The sequence below is a fragment of the Pseudorasbora parva genome, chromosome 20 (assembly GCF_024679245.1).
Source record: "Pseudorasbora parva isolate DD20220531a chromosome 20, ASM2467924v1, whole genome shotgun sequence".
NCBI lineage: Eukaryota > Metazoa > Chordata > Actinopteri > Cypriniformes > Gobionidae > Pseudorasbora > Pseudorasbora parva.
This window is the reverse complement of record NC_090191.1, coordinates 17,618,728-17,626,186: the sequence shown is the minus strand read 5'-3', so window position 1 is coordinate 17,626,186 and position 7,459 is coordinate 17,618,728.

Sequence of the window (7,459 nt, the reverse complement as noted above, 5' to 3'; positions counted from 1 at the left end):
ATGATTCCTTGCCTTCACACAATTACATGTGGCTACATGCTTTAGTTTTGAATCAAACACAGCACACAATCTACATGGCCTCAGAAAGTTTTTGGACACACAAAACATCAAACAAAGTGGTAGCTGCAAACAGATTAAATAATTCTCAGAACTAACTTTTTTAATTAGATATTTTTTTATTGGTATCAATGCGATACTCATTTTGTTGGTCTTTCTTAAAAAAATAAAAAAATAACAATAGCCTATATTATTGGTTTCGTATTTCAAAGCTAAAACAACTAGTACCTATTTTGTGTAAATTATTTAGTTTAAAACGGAAGTTTCACAGTTCAATATTTTATTCAGAATACAACATAGATAACATATCAAATGTTTAAACTGAGAAAATATATAATTTTAGGGAAAAATAAGAAAAAAAATTGATGGCATCAACACATCTCAAAAAAGTTGGGACAAGGCCATGTTTACCACTGTGTGGCATCCCCCTCTTCTTTTTTTCAAACGACTGAGGAGACAAGTTGCTCCAGTTGCTCCAGTAGGAATAGGAATGTTGTCCCGTTCTTGTCTAATAAAGGCTTATAGTTAGGTAATAGAAGTTAGGTCTTCTTTGTCGCATCTTCCTCTTTATGATGCACCAAATGTTTTCAATGGGTAAAGATCTAGACTGCAGGCTGGCCATTTCAGTACCTGGATCCTTATATGCAGCCATGTTGTTGTAATTGATGCAGAATGTGGTCTGGCAATGTCAATATGCATTGTAGATGATGATAACTTCAAACTCTTTGCAATTTTTTAGAAACTCCTTTCTGATATTTCTCCACTATTTTTGCCGCAGCATTGAGGGAATTGGTGATCCTCTTCCCATCTTGACTTCTAAGAGACACTGCCACTCTGAGAAGCACTTTTTATACCCAATCATGTTGCCAATTGACCTAATAAGTTGCAAATTGGTCCTCCAGTTGTTCCTTATATGTATTTTTCCGGCCTCTTATTGCTAACTGTCCCAACTTTTTTGGAATGTGTAGATCTCATGAAATCCCAAATGATATTGGGCATGAAATTTTTAAATGTCTAATTTTTAACATTTGATGTTATCTATATTCTATTGTGAATAAATTATAAGTTGATGAGATTTGTAAATTATTGCATTTCCTGTTTTATTCCCAAATTTAGGTCCCAAATTCTTTTGGAATCGGGTTTGCAAATAAGTTCGTTTTCTATGACATTTTTTGATAGTCTAGAAATCTAGACGCACACTAGCGGCAGCAAATCTAATCTGCCGCGAGTGTCGTCTAGCAACTCTCAATACACTTCTGAGCTGTAAACGGCAAACTCTGGTTGGGCCAATCACATCGTGTATAGAGTCGGTGGGCGGGGCTTAACATAATGACGGCCGAGTTCCGCTTGCCTGCTACTAGTAAACACAGAAACTGGCAACGACGGTCTTTCAAATCAGCTTTGACCTGCTCTGCATAACCTTCGTTGCTCTGGTTGGTTGTAGCGCTATCCAATTGCGTGCACACCGAGCAGAGGGAGTTTGAAAGACAACCGTTTATCCCACCCCTCGGATTGAGCCCTGTGAATGGTGAGTTTCCCGACCAAATATCTTGATATGGGTCTGGCTTGTCAGGCAAATTTTTTTGATGTATTGTCTTTTAGTTTTTTTTTTTTTTTTTTTTTTTTTTAAATAATCTTTAAAAAAAACATAAAATAAAATTATGACTACCTAACACCCCAGAATTCTTTAAAGGGTCTCATTCAATGTCCATGTCATCAATCCTGCGTTGAGCTGTCAATGTTCACAGTATGTTCTGTACTTACACTCACCGACCACTCTATACTCTTAGGAAAAAAGGTATAGTGGAGGTACAATTTTGTTCCTTGGGGAGCAAAATGTATAACTGTACCTTTAAAGTTACACACTTGGTCTTTAGGGTACAATTATACCATTTGTTTCCTCTACTTAGCGCAGGGAGCAAGTTCTGTCCTAGTGAGCAGCTGTCCTGCAGAGTTTGGCTACAACTCTGAAAGACATCTATAGAAGCTCTTACTGAGAATAAATAGAGGTTTAGATACTGATGTTTTTTTGAAAATATTTAGTCACCATTATGATGATCAGTATTTCACTGTAAAAAAAAATACCCATCAAATTTACGGTAAAAAACCGGCAGCTCTGGTTGCCAGAACTTCACCATAAAAAATACGGCAGTAACGTTTTAGGTTTTACGGGACAGCAGGATATAATTTAAAGGTTATTTGGTAATTAAAATTAAAAACGGTTTATTTTACAGTTATAAACCCTATAATTTGAAAGTTTATATTGAAATAATTATGTGTACACTATACACTAAAAAACAATAATAAATAAATATTTTTATTGAACTGAAATATTAAACTACCAACTTATTGAAAATTGCTAATATCTGTTATGTACCTTTTATATAGTTTGACAATCACCAATTACAGTGGTGATGAAAATCACATGATGAATCAAAGCTCATCACAAGCAGCTTTTGGAGGGACAATATTAATATATAGAAGGTGCACACACAAACACTAAACACCAAACACCATCATGGTAACACACATGACGTTTTAAAAATGCAATAAACATTAATTTAACAACATTAGATGTGACATAAACCCTTAGTGTACATAAGTGATTAGAAAAAACGTCTCGGGTTATGTTCCCTGAGAGGGAACTCGCACTGCGTCGTCGAGTGACGACACTCTGGGGAACGCCCTCGGCGTGACGTCTCTGAAGCATGAATGAAATCTGCAACCAATCCGATTGGTGCCACGTCATGACGTAGTAAGTGACGGCATAAGCGGAAGCTATAAGAAGGCGGCGTCGCATAGTTCAGACAGCCTTTGCCATGAAGCGGGCGCTCTATGTGAAGGTGTGGCGACGAGACACAGTGTCTCGTTCCCTTTCAGGAAACAAGGGTTTTATGTACATAACCCGAGACGTTCCCTTTATCGAGGGAACTCGCACTGCGTCGTCGAGTGACGACACTCTGGGGAACGAATACCCACTATGCCACACCGTATCACGCCCGTCCCAGTGTGAAGCTGGCCCACCCAGGCACACTTAGGACGCGAGCACCCTAGCCCCCAGCGTAGCTGGGAGATCCAGCTTATAACCTAATGAAGGTGTGAGGATTGGCCTAACCCACAGCTTTGCAAATCTCAATAAGCGAAGCTCCCGTAGAGTGAGCCCTCACGGCCATGGGTGAAGGCAATTTGCGCACCCGATAAGCCGAGGCTATAGCCTGGACGATCCAGTTACTGATCGTCTGTCCGCAGGCAGCTCCCTCTTGGGAGGGCCAAACACACCCACAGCTGGTCCGATAGCTTCCTCTGCCGTCGCGTGAGGTGGAGGATGAAAAGCCTGAAGAGACACTGACCTTATACCCACAGATGGTACCTTGGGCACGTAGCCCGGCCTGGGGTGTAGGATAGCTCTCACCCTGTCTGGGGCAAACTCCAAGCAAGTTGGCGTCACCGCTAAGGCCTGGAGGTCCCCCACTCTCCTCAGAGAAGTGATGGCGAGGAGAAAAGCCACCCTAAGGGTCAGGTTTCTCGCCTCGGCCGACTCCCGTGGCTCAAAAGGGGGCCTCAGCCAACCCTTCGAGAACCACTGTCAGATCCCGGGATGGGACTCTGGGATGAGCCGCAGGCCTCTACTTCCGAGCCCCACGGAGGAACCGTACAACCAAGTGATGTCTCCCCAATGGACCCGCATCTATAGGCGAGTGGAAAGCCCCTATGGCAGCCACATACACCTCAGAGTGGATGGGGTCAGACCGGCGGAGAAACGGTAATGGAGGAACTCCAGCACTGAGGCACAGCGCAGTTGAATGGGTCCACCCACCGTTCTCGACATCAATTGGAAAAGACATTCCACCTAAGGCTATACAGTCCCCTCGTAGGGGGAGCTCTAGAACTGAGAATGGTCTCCACAACATCGGCTGGCAGACCATCCCCTAGGTACTGCGCCAGACCCAGAGGTCCCACAGCTCGGGCCTAGGGTGAATATCACGCTCCCTGCCTGAGACAGCAGATCCCTCCTCCCGGCCTCAGGCCGTCTAGAAGCCCAGATTGTTGGAGAACCAAACCCGGGTCGGCCACCGGGGTGCTACTAAGAGAAGGCTGATGCCCTCCCGGTGGAACCACTCTAGAACTCCTGGGAGCAGAACGATCGGGGGAATGCGTACAGACGTAGCCTCGGCCACGTCTGTGCCATGGCATCCAGCCCCAGGGGGGCCGGATGCCTGAGGGAGAACCACAGTGGACAGTGGGTCGTCTCTCGAGACGCAAACGGTCCACCTCCACTGGGCCAACCTCTCGCACATGGCCTCCACCACCTCGGGGTGGAGCCGCCACTCCCCGGGCCTCAGCCCCTGCCTCGACAGGATGTTTGCTCCCTGGTTTTGATCCCCTGGGACATACATCGCTCTGAGAGACGACAGTTTTTCCCTGGGACCACAGAAGGATCTGGTGCGCCAACCTGCATAGTGGGCGCAACCTCAGACCCCCCTGATGATTCAGATACGATTCACCTGACCACAGATACTGTCGGACCGTATAAGGACATGGTGGCCGTGGAGGTCCAGGAGAAAGCTCCTCAGAGCTTTGAAAGCCGCCAACATTTCCAGGCAATTGAAGTGCCAGGAAGAATGCTGGGGCCCCCATCGACCTCTTGCAAACCGGCTTTCCATTACCGCGCCCCAACCAGTGAGGAAGGCGTCTGTTGGAAGGCTCCTCCTGCAACATGACACTCCCTACACTGGCCCCTGGGACAGGAACCAAGGATGGTTCCCAGCCACCACTGGAGGGGTCTCATGTATAGCAGGCCGAACGGAACCACGTTGGACGCTGCTGCCATGAGACCCAGCAGTCCCTGGAACTGTTTTACAGTGCAGCTGCCAAAAGAAGAACCCGATACCGGTACGCTCTGCCCCCAAAAGCGAACCTCAGGAACTTCCTGTGGGCAGGGAGGATAGGGATGTGGAAATATGTGTCCTTTAGATCTCTCGTGACGAACCAGTCCTCGAACTGGCTCTGCCTGGAATAGTGAGCATCTTAAACCTGAATCTCCTCAGAGACTGATACAAGTACCTCAGATCTATTATAGGACGCAACATCCCCATCCTTCTTGGGAACAATGAAGTGTGTTTCCTAACCTGCCTCTGGGCAGGGGGGACTACGGTCCAGACCACACCGTAGAATTCGGTGGTGGAATTCTGAACTGCAGTCTGTACCCCCTTCCCACTGTACACAGGGCCCGAGCAGAAATATTCGGGAGGCATAACCATGCTCCGAGATATTCTACCAGGGGAACCAACCTCTCGGGGTTGGTCTCTGGTACCCACCGAACCCCCTGCCCTGCCCGACCCCCTGAAGCGGCCACCCGGCAGAGCTTAGTCGGGAAGGATTTTCGGCATAATATCTTCTTCCTGGGACCCATGGGAGAGTTTTGATTGGTGGTACCCAGCATGCACTGCAGCATGAAGCTGTTCCTTGATTGTCACCATTGGTGAGATTCATACACTGATTCTTGATGTCTGTTTGTGTCTAATAGTTGCCATAGCTTAAAACCTTTTTGCACTATTTATTTTTTAATTCTGCATATTAGATTGCCACAACTGTGCTCATGCTATAGAATCAACTGGCCACTATTACGATAAAAAACAAAATTGATAACACATTAACATAGTCTTAGACTCTGAACAAGACCAGTGATCACTAGATGATGATTATATCATCATGAACAAAGAGACAAATCACCTGACCATGTTTTTGCTGGGCTTTCCATGCCATAAGAAAAGCGCTTTATAAACACAGTTAAAGCAGCCAGAAAACTAATACTAGAGAGTCAACGGTCAAGAGCCCAACTAAAGAAAATACTGTTCACCATCATGGTGACTTCAAATAAAACTATTATTTTCAATAAAACATCACCATCTACAGAAATAAAGTCAGTCTTGAAGCTGGTTATGCTGTTTGTGGAGTTGTTTAATCCTCTGCTAAGATCTTCAGAGATTGAATGTCTTCTTTTATTTTAAGATTAAGATTACTTTATTTGTAAGGGGACAATGCAATTTCATAAAAACACATGAACAAACATGAGTAAAAAAAGCCAGATTTAGCCAAAGGCTATTTTTCATCTGTAGTCCCCTGGCCCAGATGGCCCAGATGAATCAATCTTCAGTTAATTTCATCTAAGGCTGTGGCTGAAGTCAGTAGTAGTTCTTGTGTTTCTCTGTCCTTCAGTGATTCTGCTCATTATCATCAGGTGTTCATCATTAATGCTCAATCATCTTTTAATTATCTCAGTAACTTCAACACTACTTCAATGGTACTTTAACTCATTAGTGAGCACACACATGAACACTAGGAAGTGTTCATTTAATGTCTGTGTTTTTTCTGTGTACTAATACATAAATCTTAACTGTTTAATTTACGTATAACCGGGATTTATCAGTCACATTCAGTTTATTAATACAATTAAATAAATCTTACCTGTTTCATTTATAAATTATTTACAAATAAGATTTGTTTTACAGGTAGGTTGATTCATTTGTTTGTTAAAATTACATAATCCAAATGCATGGAACATTTATAGGCAATTCAAATACATGTTTAGACATTTTTTAAGTGCATAAACTTGTAAAGTGACATACATTTTTAAGAATAACTGACAAAATTTTAAATTTTCACAATATTTGCATGTCAAATTAACAAAATAGTTTTTACAGTATTTTCTAAAAAAACAAACAGGTTTTTAATACCAATATTTGTAGTTTTATCAAATAAAATTTATTATAATCACATGTTGTAAATATAAAAAACATATTCTGTTTAATAGTTTACAAAAGTCAAACAAACAATATCTGTTTTCGGGTTTACAATATATTTCTGTTGGGATTTTACATTGTTTTTCTGTAAATTTCACGGGCATAAGGTTAGATCTATTGCAGTTATTCACCGTATATAGTAAGGAAACTTTGTGTTAACCAAATAGTTTTTAACTGTAGCATTTTTACAACCTTTGACCGTTAAAATCACAATCATTTTTTAGAGTGTAGTTGGGCAGTTTGATCCTTAGCTTTTTATGTGAGATTTGATAAAGTATTAATAAAACACATAATCTGTTCAAATCAATAGAACACAGCAAAAACTCCAGTGTTATATTAACTCTCCTCGGAGTTTATTTGGCTCCACACTCAAGAGTGTTAAAATTAACTCTGAAGAAGTGTTAAAGATAATGAGATAATTAAGAGATTAATTAAGTGATGATTGTCCACACTGTAAAAAAATACCCATCAAATTTACGGTAAAAAACCGGCAGCTCTGGTTGCCAGAACTTTTCCGTAAAAAATACGGCAGGAACGTTTTAGGTTTTACGGGACAACAGCATATAATTTAAAGGTTTATAATGTGGTAATTACGGTTA